The following is a 14,370-nucleotide window of genomic DNA, read 5'->3' as shown; positions in this document are numbered from 1 at the left end:
GTTGTGTTTTGAGTGTGCTTCACTAAAACGAAACCATGAACCTGTTACAATGAGGTGTTAAGGGGATGGTTGGGAAAGGGGAAGTGGAGATACAGTGGGTGGGTGGGGAGGGGGTGAGGGCATGGTAGTGGCAAGAGCAAGGTTTTATTATTGACTCACTTGTGTAAACAAAGTGAGTCTATGTTTTAACCCAGTGTTCAGTTGTCTGTGTGTGTGTGTGTGTTGTTAACTTCAACATTGTCATTTTCTCTGGAAATACTTTGTCTGCCAATACCAAAATTGGCTTAAACATAGTACAAAAAAAGTCTTCACAGTCATACCAATAACAGGTTGTAAGTCTCCCAAATTTAGCTGTATTTCCAAATCATTAACAGTTTATTTCGTTGAGATATGTTCCGTAATCTGAAAATTAAAAAAAAAAAAATGCTTTCTATTGAGTTTGGCATACTAGAAGGTAGGTTGTGTTCGATGATCTCGTTTTTCTTGTTCACAAGTTAAAGGAAAGAAATACAAATTCTGGACAGAACGCTTACAGTGATACTAACTACACCATCATTGTGCTTACTGCATATAAATATTCTAAAGTGGACACTGAATTAACTGGAATGAACATGAAAGAAAAATTGAATCGATCGTTTCTTTCAGTCCATTGTAGGCTGGTTTGTGCAGATCTAGAGATCTACCGTGTGTTGCGATTTGCTTGAAGCGATGGCAGCATCTCTTTTACTAACGAAATAAATGAATAATAGAGATATAATGAAACACACAAAAAACATGATTTAAACGGCATTATTATGTCCACAGCAATCACATCTATTTATCGCACTAAGAAGAAAACATCAACATTGCTTTAAATATTAAGTTTAGTCATTTGATGTCAGATGTCCGGCAGCCTTGGGGATTAGTCTGCTTGCGTCGGAACTGAACATGCATGGTTCAATCCTGCTTGCATGCCTTTTATGAAAATTTTTTTCATAAGATTTTTTCTGCCAAGCTTATTTTATATGTCATATTTAATATAGTGCACTTTTCAACAATTTTTTAAAATCTCTTTTTTGTTCTCCTCATGATTCATTTACTGTATTAAGTGAGAAGCACAAGTGAGTCTTGAAGGCTTTGCCTCTTGTTACATCATAACATCGGGCAGTTGCAAGAGGTGGCAAGTGTAAAGGTGTTTAGTGGCTGTAGCAGTACCTGGAGGTTCATACACTCCAACTGACCCTGCTACCTGTGTCACATATTGATTACATCACCACAGGTTTTGTTACATTTTTCCATGTTAAAAATGGTGAAATTGAATGTTGTTTCTTACACTATTTTTCCTCTTCATCTTGTGATCACTTGTCTTTGTCTTGCCTGCTTCATTGATACTAGTGCCATCAATTTGTATCAGACCTCTCTCAGTGAATCTGTACAATAGGCTCAAACTGTGACGTGTAAATAATGTTCATGAAAATTGTATCAAAGAATACTAAATGGATTATTCTATAAAAAAAAAATAAAAAAATAAAAAAAAAGATAAAAAAAAAAGATAAAAGAAATAAAGAAGAAGAAAAGAATGTAAAAGAAAGATAACTTTATGCTTCTGTGATCATGTTTCGATGAAATCAGTCATTGGATTTTTTGTGATATATATATATATATTTTTATTTTAACCAGTGTTTTAGAGCATTTCTATGCCTTTGTTTGGGCATAATGTGAAGTTGTATTCCATCAGAGTTGCATGATCAGTTTTGAATGTTTAAATCAAATGATGCTTGTCACCATGGACAGATATAATCCTATGATTTTGTTTGCCTTGACAAGATTTCATTCTTGAGGGAACATATATGTTGCTCTTATTACATGTGTTTGTAGGTAAATGGTCATTTATTCAAGCTTATGTATGTGCATGTTTTCTTTTCTTTTTGTTTTCAATATGTTTTGTATGGCTTTATTTGTGTACATACTAATATATTTTGCTTGTATTTTGGAAGAAACATTTTTAAAAGCTGTGGTTTGTGCAAGGATACTTGTTGCAATTCGTTTTTATTACTAGGAGATACAAATCATCATTGGTATTTTATGATTACTGTTATTTGTTCATAAACTTTATCAGTGACCACAGCCTAAGAATAAGATTCTCTGGTATTGTTAGTCTCCTCTTTTAAGTATATTGTTTATTCTTCACTCATCAGTGGTGCAATTTGTGTGTGTGTGTGTGTGTATGTGTGTTGTGTGTTGTGTGTATGATTGATATGAAAAAGAGCCAGAGCTAACATTCCTGTCGGAAATGTAAAACAAAATATATATTGCATATTTTTATTGAAAAGTTAAAAAAAAAAAAAAAAAAAAGAAGAAAAAAAAAAAAAGAAAAGAAAATGTCAGTATCTTTCCCCACCATGCTGCAATACTATTTAAACATGAAACTGTTCATAGTTTTGATTTTTTTTTTTTTTTTTTTTTTTTCATATAAATGAAATTTTCATCTTTTTTTCCCTTTTTTTTTCTTTTTTTTTTTTCTTCATTCAGGATTGATGAATAGTTCAGTTGATCTTTGTAATTGAAAGATTTCTGTGGGCGTCTTGCCTTGGACTTGACATTTATAACAGCAGGATGAAAAGAGAGAGAGAGAGAGTGTGTGTGTGTACAAGCATAATCAGATAATGTAAAAATTCCTTTTAATTGCTCCCCATCCCCTTACCTATTTTTCATTTCTTAAAGGAAGAGCAGCATGTCCTTTTAATAACATTACTTTTCATATTTCTTTAAATGAATGTGCATATACATTTTAGACACTTAGAAACTGATATCAGTTATCTAGAATTGTGATAATGTTTGGTGGTGGGGAGGGGGGTTGAAATGGAAAGATAAAAACTGGGGATTAGTGAAAGAAAGGAGAGGATCGAGAGGTGTTCAGCAGCTTGGAAAGAAATTTTGGAGGCAGATATTTTCATGTACTGCATGTGCGCATGTTGTCTTGTTAATAGTGCTTAATCTGCTAGTCATTCCCCTATAAACCAACATATATCTGTGTTAATTTTTATAGCTTGTAAAGGATTACATAGCTAAATTCTTGTTAAAAATGAACTCTGTAAGCCAACAAATAATTCCATTTGTTTTCAACAAGCCGTAATATAATTTTCAGGAAGGTTTAGGTGCTCTGGACTTGTGCAATCAAATCTTTAGTTATGTGTGTTCATTTAACATTGCGGTCTTGTGTGTCTGCTTTTTTTGTTTGTTTTTTTGTTTTTGTTTGTTTCCTTTCAAGGAGCAAATGGTGTTCCTGTGTATCTCTGTGTCACTTTCCCTCTCTCTCTTTTTTGTTTTTGATCATGTCTGTCAAGATAATGACTTTGAAAGTTGACAGCAGAATTGAATACTGTGTGTATTAGTACTGTTTTTTTCTTCTTCCACTTTCGGTAATGTTGTCAATGTTGTATTTGCCAGATATTCAAAGAAGAATGTGTTCTGTGCAGTTCTGTCAGATGCATGTTAAAAAACCCACACAGATGAAGATGTCAGATTTCACACATTCATGGAAAATGTTACCTTACCTGACTTTACAGTGCATCCAAAAAATTAGGGGGGGAAAAAAAAATGACAGCTCCAGGTAACAAATGTCAGCAGCTAGAAAGATTGGAAATGGGACCAGACTAAGGATGAAAGGACATTCTGGAACAGCCAGGTGTAGACCAGTGGATAAAGACTTTATTCCAGTCCTTAGGAACATCACAGAGTGCTGGTAGTAGATGCTGAAGCATCCTTAATATTACATTCGGAGCAACTTTATACTTGATGCCCAACTCAGACTGTCTGTGGAAAACTCACTTTTAAATTCTGCAAGCTCTTATTTTGGCAGAAAGAAGGAAACACTGTTAAATTTGACTATGCTTATTAATTACGGTAAATGTGCTTCAGTAATGCTTTTATTTTTTTTCTTCTCTGTTACTTTTTTCACATGTTCAGTAGCATGAATGGACTGTTGAAACCTTGTTCTTGAGCTCAAGGCATGAAACCAGTGAGTCTGAGCAAGCAGTTCATTTGCTTTATCAAGAACTGAGTACATTTCTGAAGGGTGAAGGGCTTGTTGCAAAGGTTTCTGCCTTCTGTATGGAGATTTCACCAGTGTGCAATGGCACACAACAGTGATTTGAGTGCATTGTGGAACAGTGAATGAACACACTGATCAAGGTCAGTCAGTCTGCCAGAGCAGGCCTCGCACACTGCTCTTTATAGTTTTTGTTGTCCGGTTTACCTGTTTGGTGCACACTCACATGGAGCAGATGAAATTGTGCAGACAGATAAGTGAAGGAAGGAACACAATGCAGTCAGGTGGTGAAAACTAACAAGAACAAAATAACCAGTGGAGTTACACAGCATTCACAGAGCATGAGAGAGGTTAAAAGCTAGGAATTAAAGCATATTCATAATGTACAGATAACATTGATTATACAGGAAGTTCAAAACAAAACACAAATAAACAAAAGGATATGCATGCATTATCAGAACTAGCGTATTGCTTTTTTAAGTAACAGTGCTCTGACTATTAAGAAAAGGAAACCATTTCAGATGTCAGTAATAGTTATCAATAATTGCCTTGTAGAAATTTTTGGATATTGTTTTTGATCTTGCTAAAATTATAAAAAAAAGCTATCATCTGTGACTAACACCCATTTAGGCACACATGTTTGTGCTGTTATGAATGCAGTCAAGACACCAAGCATGCCATACAAACATATGTGTAGTGACGTTTAGTTGCCTCATATGTAGCTCCTGTCAGTATGCTCACTGACGATCTGTATGTCAGATCTCTTTGGGAAGTGAAATGCTTTCCCCTCCACACACAACACATTTTTAACAGTATTGTTGCACAGACAAATGGACAATGCCTTGAGTGTGGGCAGCTTAAGTTTAGAATTGTTGATGACATTATGCCTTGTAATGAATGTTGACTTCTTTGTTATATTGTCATCAGCTTACCGGTGATATTCAGTATACGTAAATCACTTTGTGTCCTTCATTAAGATTCATTAGATCTGGTTGTTGTTTTTTTCTTTCTTATTCTTTTAAACAAAGCCAGTTCCAAAAGGAATAACAGATCTGGTCTTACGACAATGGGAAAGAGTCCATAAGTGTGTATATAGTCTGTCTTCATGACATGGGTTTTCTCAGTGGAAATGCGATGTGTGACTTTGAGCAAATGTTTTTCTTTCATTGTAAAAACCAGCATTGTTCACAGATTGTTCTATTTTGTTATATTTTCTCTTGTTTTGTTACTGTTAAACTGACAGCGAACAATTTCATTGCCCAGTGAGTCAGGTCATACATGTGACGTTCATTTTCTATTCATTGTTTCAAATGAAAGTCAGTGAGAATTATGTGAATGTAATTTTTGGTAAAATTAGCTATATTGTCAGTGATCTCTTTTCAGAATGCTGTAATGTGTTGTAAAAGGACTGGGAATTGGTGCATAATATTATGTACATGTATTTTCTCCTTCATAATGCATTTGACATATTTCTTGTAGCGGGTCTGAGAATCATTTCCTTTAATGAAAGATAATCAAGAGAAAACAAAATCAGCTGAAATTGATAACTATACTTTTGACATACCATATTTTATAGATAACAAGGCACTTCATATTATAAGGAATACCCACGTATTTGAAAACATCTTTTTTCTGCTCTAAATTCATTCAAAATTCTGAATTACTACTTCGTGATATTCTTGTGAACTTGACGCTGTTCTCCAAGACACATGTGTGCAAGACACATGCAGTTCTTTAGGATTATTTCTGCGTCATATATTGAGTTCTTGGGATAATGATTGTTTTTAATTACATTTCATGGCTTTTTGCATATATTCCTTCAAACGGAAATCCTCTTGAATGTATTTTAGTTGCCTTTATGTATGTGTGTGTGTGTGTGTGTGTGTGTGTGTGTGTGTGTATACTTGATCAACACCAAATTTGGTTTAAAGATAGAAATATATCACACATCCCAGTTGTAATGACTATGCACTTCTGGGAAAAGCACAAAAAATGTGAAGAAGCAAAAGATAAATGAACATTCATTTTACTCTTGCATTTTTTTCTTTTACAAAGGCCTAACATTTTTGTCTTGAATGTTGACGTACTGATTAATGGCAATCGTTATATTATTTTTAGAGAAAATAGTATCTTCTGCTTTGTATGAAAGTTACATTGATGGAGATATTTCCCTTGAGCAGCAAAACTGCAGTGTAATGGGTTATCAATCTGATTAAGATGTAGACTGTACTGAGAGAATGCAATAACATATTGAAAGGAATGGAAGGAGGTCACTGAATTTTATTCCCAGAATGCTTTGTGGAAAGACCTCATCAGTAAGTGCATAATGTTCATGAACGATTATCCATGTAGAATTTACAGAACAGTTTGTCATTTAAAAGAAATATTTAATGGATAATTCATGAAATAGTTTAATGGATAAATCATAACATTTATTTGCTGGGCACAGCACCTGAAAACATCTGTTTATGGCCAAAGGCAACTACCCTCACTCACCCCTTCATAAAGCGTCAACTATTGAATGTCAGCACACTGGACAAGCTTTTAAATAATAAGTTATCCCCAACTGAATGTCACTTTGGTTTCTGAATGGAGAAATGATAGTCTGTTTTCAGTGATCACTTGGAGAGAATAATTCTAGTTTCACCATTTCTCACAAGGAGCAGCCATCTTATGGCTTCTGTGTGGAACAGATAATGTTAATAGAGGCTCATACAAACTCAGATTGCGCAGTCAGTGACTCTTGTTTGTGTGCACACCTTTGGTCACTGTGATTTGACTTAGGGAGAAAATTTGTGATCGAAATGTTAAGAGTAGGAGAACATATCCTGTCCATCGTTAGTAATTTTGTCAAAAGAAGTGGACTTGTCTGGAGTGATAATTGTGTTGAGTATGGCCCAAAAAATGGAACACAGATTTTTAGTGTTTTTAAAAAAAAAATATTTACTCTCAGTACAGTCTGCTGTATTGCTGAGCAAACAAATCAATACGCATGTCAAGATCGTGTAGGGAGTAATGTGTGTGAATAGGAAGGACTCTTGCTTCCAACATGATCTGGGCACTGTGGCTGAGAAGATCAGTAACTTTTTGTTTGAATTGTGAGGGGAGTGTCTTTTGAGCCATGAAGCTTTACCTCTCATGTTTTATATGGGCACGATTTTTTATGCTTAGCCTGTCATTTTGCTTGAAACTTCCTGCTTTTAGAAATATTCATAAATCATAGATTTGTGTGAATAGGTCATCAGTGTTACTTTCTCACTTTAACGAAAAAGCATTACGTTTAAATTTGTGTGCAGCATCAAAACATAAGCCTCAAAAGTACCGGTGTTCTGTTCTCTGTCTTTTCTTTTTAACTTTTTTGAAAAATGAATCACAACCAAAGAAAAACTATGTTTGGACATTGTTGTTTGAAATCCGGTGGTTTATTGTTAGTCTTTTTACATGTAATCAAATTCACAATATTTGAATGTATTGGCCACACCAAGAAAACTAACACATGTATTGTTTTGGGGTTTAATGTTAAAAAAAAAAGTATTAAATTGAGGGAGATACATTTTACAAAATAGCTGCAGTTTATTGATATGCTACCTGTTGAGTCACTTCTCCAGTTTCTGATAATGATGTTTTTGCAATTCAAAACTTTGCAGGATTGTGATGCTGTTTGCATTTATGCATGCATCACTTTCCTTAAAAAAAAGTTTCAGAACAGTTATTTTCAAATTTGCCATGTCATCAGTACAGATAAACTTAAAAATACTTACCTGAGGAAAAGGTCAGCAAAAGAAAACTAAGCCAGATCACAACTGTCAGCATTATTGAACATGGAAGCTAAACTGCATTCTAGATTTTATACATTTTTTAAAGTACCTTTCATGCAATAGACATCTCCATTTTTTTTTTTTTTTTTTTAATTCACTGTTTTTTTCTTTTAAAAATATCTTATTCAGGGTTGTAAACTAGCTGACATGAATTTATATTTCGTGAACAAAAACTGATACTTTTTCACAGCTGTCAAACAATGGATTTCAAGAAAATATGTTGCAGATATGTGGAGCTGATTAAAAGGAAATTTATGTGTTTTAGTTGTTTCAAAAATACATTAAAGCTCATCGTCAGTTTTAACTTTCTCTTTATAATTATGAGAACTAAAGGGGGTTATAGGCTTGTCAGGTCCATTCCTTTCAGTAACATTTGGTGTAAGTTCCACATACTCTTTTATTATAAATCATTTAATTTCCACTTTTTTGACGTTTCTTGATAACAGTGTACTTATGTATGCCTATAGGTTGGGATGGTTTCAGTGTCAAGCAATCATTTTCTAAAAGTTTGAATACCACGGTTTGTTTCGTTTACAGACAGTTTAAACAGTAAAATAAATGGCATTGTTTGCTGCATTTTATCTTACCTTGTGACTTAAGAGAAATATTCACTTGTGAATGTTCACAGTTCATACAAAATTAAAAGAAAGCAGTCATGAAAAGTAACTGATCTCAAAGGCATATTTTTTTTTTTTATTAGGCAGTCAGTATTTCCCCTTGGAATGTCAGGGGTCTTTTAGCATAAACAGCATCCCCACTTTCTGGAAGTCCTGTGCTAGAAATTTCCTCTTTCCAGTTTCTCTCTTTATTTCTGCCTTTTTTCTTCCTTCACTGTTGTCTTATTTTTTCTGCCTTCCCAGTCCATTCCCCTTTCTTTTTTCAAGCAAGCTTTGAGACTTTTTTCTCTTTCCGCAGTCTATGATGTACTATCTGTGTGGTTTTGCTCTGGAGATTAGGTAGTGAAATGTAAAATCAGGGATGGGTGCTAACAGTCCATTCTGCAGTGTTATTTGCCCTGAAGTATTGTTTTTCCTTTTTTTCTTTCTTTTTTTTTTATACAATTTTTGTAATCTAGGGATGATAAATCAAGCGGAATGGCCGATGTTCTCAGCACAGCCTTGTCTTATTTGCCCAAAGGAGGTAAATGGTTATGTGTCATAAACTGTGTTTTTTTAGGTTTATCTTAAATTTTTTGTGTGCATGTGACAGTTTGTCGTTTAACGCAGTTGGACATTTGTGTAGTTGGGCAGTCCTGATATGGCCCCGTGCAGTCGGCATGACTATAAGCAACAACGAAAATGATAATAATAATAAATCATTCCATAAAGATTAAAAAAACAACAAAACTTCTAAATTAATTTGTTATGGTGAATTTTCAAAAATTTGTTGTTTTTGGAGAATTGTAAACATATGTGAAGAAGAATTCCTGGTACAATGTTTGGCAAATTCAGACATTGACCCTGTCATTGGTATCGGGCAGATGCAGATTGGACATTCATTTGCCTCTTGTTTTCACTTGTTTTTTAACTTGATGGATAAAGTAATGCTGCAGATTATATTCATTGTCTTTGACTCACTAGGTAGATTAGAATATATTTTGAACATAATTCAACTCTGAGATTTCATAGCAAAAGTGTCCTTCAGGTTGTTGATCTATATGGTAGTTGGACCTCATGATATGTGGTGTTTTATCTTGAATTTGTGATTGCTGAATGAATTTTCTTGAAATGCAGCCAAAATTAGGCACTTAGATGTGAAAGCAATGGGAAGTTGAAGCTAAAAGACAAACATGCAGTCAGGTGGGTTGAACATTGAAGTGAAGAGGTCAAGATATGGACTTCAGATATGTACTACATTATTTTATTAACACTATTGTACATTCACCCCTCCTGAGAGCTGGATAGTTGTCTGATTTTGGTCATTGTACATTTTTTTATTTGGATGTTTTTGTGAATCTGTTTCAACACTTCCAGTTGCATGTACCAAAGTAATTTACTGTTTCCAAACCCTGAAATCCTGTATGACTGACGGTTTCAATGTCTGAGAGTGTACCTCCAACAACTGGAAATAACTATGTCTTGGGTTTTGTTGTACTCTCATGTCATAACCTCTTGATCAGTGTCAAAGTTTGTGCTTTCCAGTCACGCATCCTCCCCGGCCCTGTCTTTCCCTCTTTATCAATGTTAATGGATACGGCCAAACTAGGTGGTTGTCCTGAGAGTTGTGTATCAGTTTTTTGAATACTTTTGTACACTGAGTGATTGATCTTGTGTAAGTTGTCTGATTATTGATGTATGTCTTCATGTTTTCCCCTTCAAGCATTCATAGTTTGTCTAGCACTCAATTTTAGACAAATATATGTATCAAGATTATATGCTGAAGCTTGCCAGATGCTGTGAATACTTGCATTAATCAAAGCAAAAAGGAGAAAAAAGCTCTGTTTGTTCACATTATTCAGTATGCTGAGATAACATCGAAACTTGCCTTTCTTTTCAAACGTGTAATATGTGTGCACAAAAATGATATACCAGTGAAAACATTTTTTGCATCCGAAAAGTTTTTTATATTTTATTTTACTTTGATGACAGATGTTTTTGCATGCACAAATTGAATTGATAAGTCTGGGTCATTCCCATGGTCGTGGGGGTTTTGGGAGAGAGAAACCAAACAAGAAATGACTAAGGTGTTTGGGAGTGCTATAAAAGTTGTAGTCAAACATTAATTCAGTTTTGACATTGCAGATTTGTCACAATGGTTGAACTGTGTGACCATAAAGTCAGTTCAGTTGAAATGTTTATCAAGCCTGCTGAAATTGATGGTGAAAGATTTTGGACCACACCTGGCTCACAGTAGCACCCTGATTCATTGTGTGGCTCAGAAAGACAAACTGTGCTGTTGGATAATACACACTGAGCACACTGTTACCACTCAAATGCATGTCCTTTGCCAGTTATCCATTTCACATTGTCTCTTCTTGGCCAGTCATATGCAGAGATGATTGAAGCATCAGGGACAGTTCCAGTAATATCCTTTTGGTACTTGTGTCCCAGTGTTGATAAGGATGGTACTGGATGAAAAGATAAGAACTATTGGATTTAGTGATGTCATGCACATTGCTTTCTAGGGACACCAGCCATGTTGGTGAACACATATACACACACACAGCACTTGTACACACATGTATCATGCACACGTGTACAAAAAAGAATGTCATCACATAAATGCGGAAACCATGTGCTAGGGCTAATTCTCTCCAGCAGTGAATGGCATTTCAGATTTCCTTTAGAAAACTTGAGTATCCTTCTTAAGAGTGAGAGTGTAACTGAGGACTTCGGAAGAGAAAGGTTATTGACCAAAAGGCTTTGTGAAGAAGGTTGAGACTTTTACTGATGGAAGTATCAACAGATGTGCACAGTTGTGACATGAAACATGTCTTCAGGTTCGGATGGACTTAGAAGTTAGAAACTTATCTGTGTTCTGTTTTTGTTGTTGTTGCTGTTGTTGTTGTTTTCAAGAAACTAACGCAGAGCTTATAGCAAGTAAGATCGTGGCCAGTTTTGGAGGATCTAAACAGGACAGTTGCTTGGCCCTCTGTCTTTAGAAATGTAAGTTGATGTTTCAGCAAAAATGCCCTTACAATGAGGATATATAAGGTAAGTGCACAAGTTGTGGGCTTATTTGGGTTGGAGGCATGTATAATAGGTTGAAGGTTTAGGAATAATCAACATGCACACATATGAAAGCTGGTTGCAGCATGTGTTCTTATGTGGCAAATGATGGGACGATGAATTCTCTATGTGAAGGAAGTTCAAAGCCATGATGTTCCCATCAGAAATGTGTTCATTTAACCCTTAGTACTGGCTCCCATTACATTCATGGTGAAATGCAGTGTTCTGGAATGGAATGGAATGGATCGTATGTTACTGCCCTGCCTCAAATTGGTTGTTTTTTCACAGGCAAGATGTTACAAGGACAGTTTTTCAATGGCGAGGCAGCAGCAAATCAGATTTTTTGACATCCTTTCAAGTCGTTAACTTAGGGCACTGTAGTGAATAAAGCCTTATGCCTTGGAACCATTGGAACAGGTTTTTCTCACAATTTGTATGAATGCTGACAACTTCGGAGGGAAAGTTTCTCAGTTTCAGAATTTATAAACACACAGATGGACAATTATAAATAAAATTCCTGTTTGCTCATTGACCTATTTTGTAAGCCCCCTTCCCGTAAATGTGACTTAAGGTCCAGTGAATTATAACCTTCAGTATAATTTAGGAGATATTCTGGTCAGTTTGGGGAAGTCCTTTCCATTTTTATTGTTTATCTTTTGTTTCTGAGTCCAGGAATTACTATACCTACCAGTTTCGATCTTTTTACTGGGCCAGGTAAAATGTCCTTGTGTTATGTTCACTTGATGACCCAAATGCTGCCAAATATGGCCATCATGTAGTTTTTTTCATCAATTTTTATGAAAGGCTAAAATATTTTTTTCATATTAAGGTCTATAATTAGAGGACTTTTTAAAATTTATAGAAAATAACACTGATGTAATTTTATTATTTATTAATTATTTTTTTATTGGGAGATTCATTAACTCATTTTTAAGTACACATGAAAGGCATAAATTATGTATTGAATCTCTGGAGCAAACAGCTTCCCAAAGAGTTGGCTGCTTTGTTCTGGATTATTTGCAGTTTGAATGTTTTGCTAAAAGTGCAGTATTTCTGTTGTCCCCCAACCTGTACTAACCCTGTGCATTTCATGCTGCTGTTTCAAACTTTTTCCATAAAGTGACAGTGCTCAGTTTGGTGTGGTCATTTGCAGCTGGTCTTTCAATCACACGCAGTTTTGCGCAATGTTTTGTGGGGGTTGGGGATGGAGAGGAGAGTGTTGCACCAGTCATGTCGGAAATTGTGGTCTCTCCTCTTACACAACTCCAGGTACAAATAAAACATAGAGACCTTGTGCTGGAGGGGGGGGGGGGGGGGGGGGGAATCTTGACTTTAGTTTTGAATGTGTGATATTCTCCAACCTCAGATCATGTTTAAGTTTTTGCAGGACATCTTCAGCAGTGTACCAGTCATGACCTGTTAATGGATGAGTCCACAGTAGGTGTTAATGAGCCTGCATGATGTATGATAATTAATCTGATGGGAGATCATCAAATGACTTACCTTAAACCCAATGGACCCCAAGGAGTTTACAGCCTCGACACTCCTCCTTGCCATATCAATGCGAAAGACAAAGAAAATATTCTGAAATTGACTTGGTTTACCCTCCAAATTGACACATGGTGACACAGCCAGAAATACTGTAGAAGTTCTTTTTGTTTGCCGTTTGAGTGTGTGCTTGAGAGAACATGCACTCCATTTTAATGAAATAACTTGACATCAGGGCAGCTTGGTTCAGGTACTGAACAACTGGCAAGGTGAAGTTTATGGATGATACCCCAAAAATCTGAAGTTTTCTTAAAATTGGATTAGAAATTTGTAATTTTTTTATTTCTGGTGGTTTGTCTAATGTGGGATATTTTATGATGGTTTTTGTTTACTACATGAATGGTATCAGATTAAAAACAGGAAAAAAGTATATATATATATATATGCATGTTCTATCAAGGTAAGTGAGGGTGCTCAAACTGTTGAAGCAGAAATTGTAAGCTTTCTGGAGCAGTGTCTAACTCTTGTGTATGATCCAGTGAGTATACTTTATGTGTGTGTATTATTACATCGTTGTTCACCTGTATGCATTAAGGTGGTTTTTTTCTGTCTTCAAGATATTAATAGTAATATTACTCCAAGGAATCTATATTTAGTTAACTGGCTAGGGAACCCGACTTGCATCCCTGTGAGGCCAGTGCTTGTCTCCCCTCCTACCCCACCTCCTTCCCTCCATGATTTAAAGATGATGGTATGTATCTGGGTTCTACATTTGTTTGCTATTTGGATGAGGTGGAGATGTGTGCATGAAAGAAAAAATGGAGACACTGCTTGTGTTTCAGTTTGGTCATTTCACCTTCTTCACCTGTTTACTCTGCCTTTAATAAAATGTGTTATTTTATTATGTGCAGGACTTGTGAACAGCTAGGGGAACACTTACTGTTCTGTAGATGAGTTAGAAACACACAGCACCTGAGCTGACAAGTTGCTCCAGAGAAAGTGCATTCCAAAAATGGTGATGCATTCGATTCAGTTCCACACTTGGTGTGAATTATTTGTCAGCAAAGTTGTTGGACTACTTACTACTGCCACAGGGTGAGCCTGGATGTGGGTGTTCAGGAGCCAGTTGCATTGCTCGGACGGAAGAGCCCAGAATGGTCGTAACCCGCTACTGTGTGTAGTATGGAACTGACCAATGGCGTAATTCGGTCAACGTAGGCATTTAGTCACGTGTAACTGTCAGAAAGTTAGAACCAAGCACTGCAACTGGCACCAGGGGATTTGAAATGCAAACTAAGTCAAAGTGTATAAATGTTTAAATGTGTACATAATAAATTAGAGCAGAAAATGCCATGAACACCAGGAG

The sequence above is a fragment of the Babylonia areolata genome, chromosome 1 (genome assembly GCF_041734735.1).
Source record: "Babylonia areolata isolate BAREFJ2019XMU chromosome 1, ASM4173473v1, whole genome shotgun sequence".
Classification (NCBI taxonomy): Eukaryota; Metazoa; Mollusca; class Gastropoda; order Neogastropoda; family Buccinidae; genus Babylonia; species Babylonia areolata.
The sequence above is the reverse complement of the archived record's forward strand: the minus strand, read 5'-3'. Positions refer to the sequence as shown.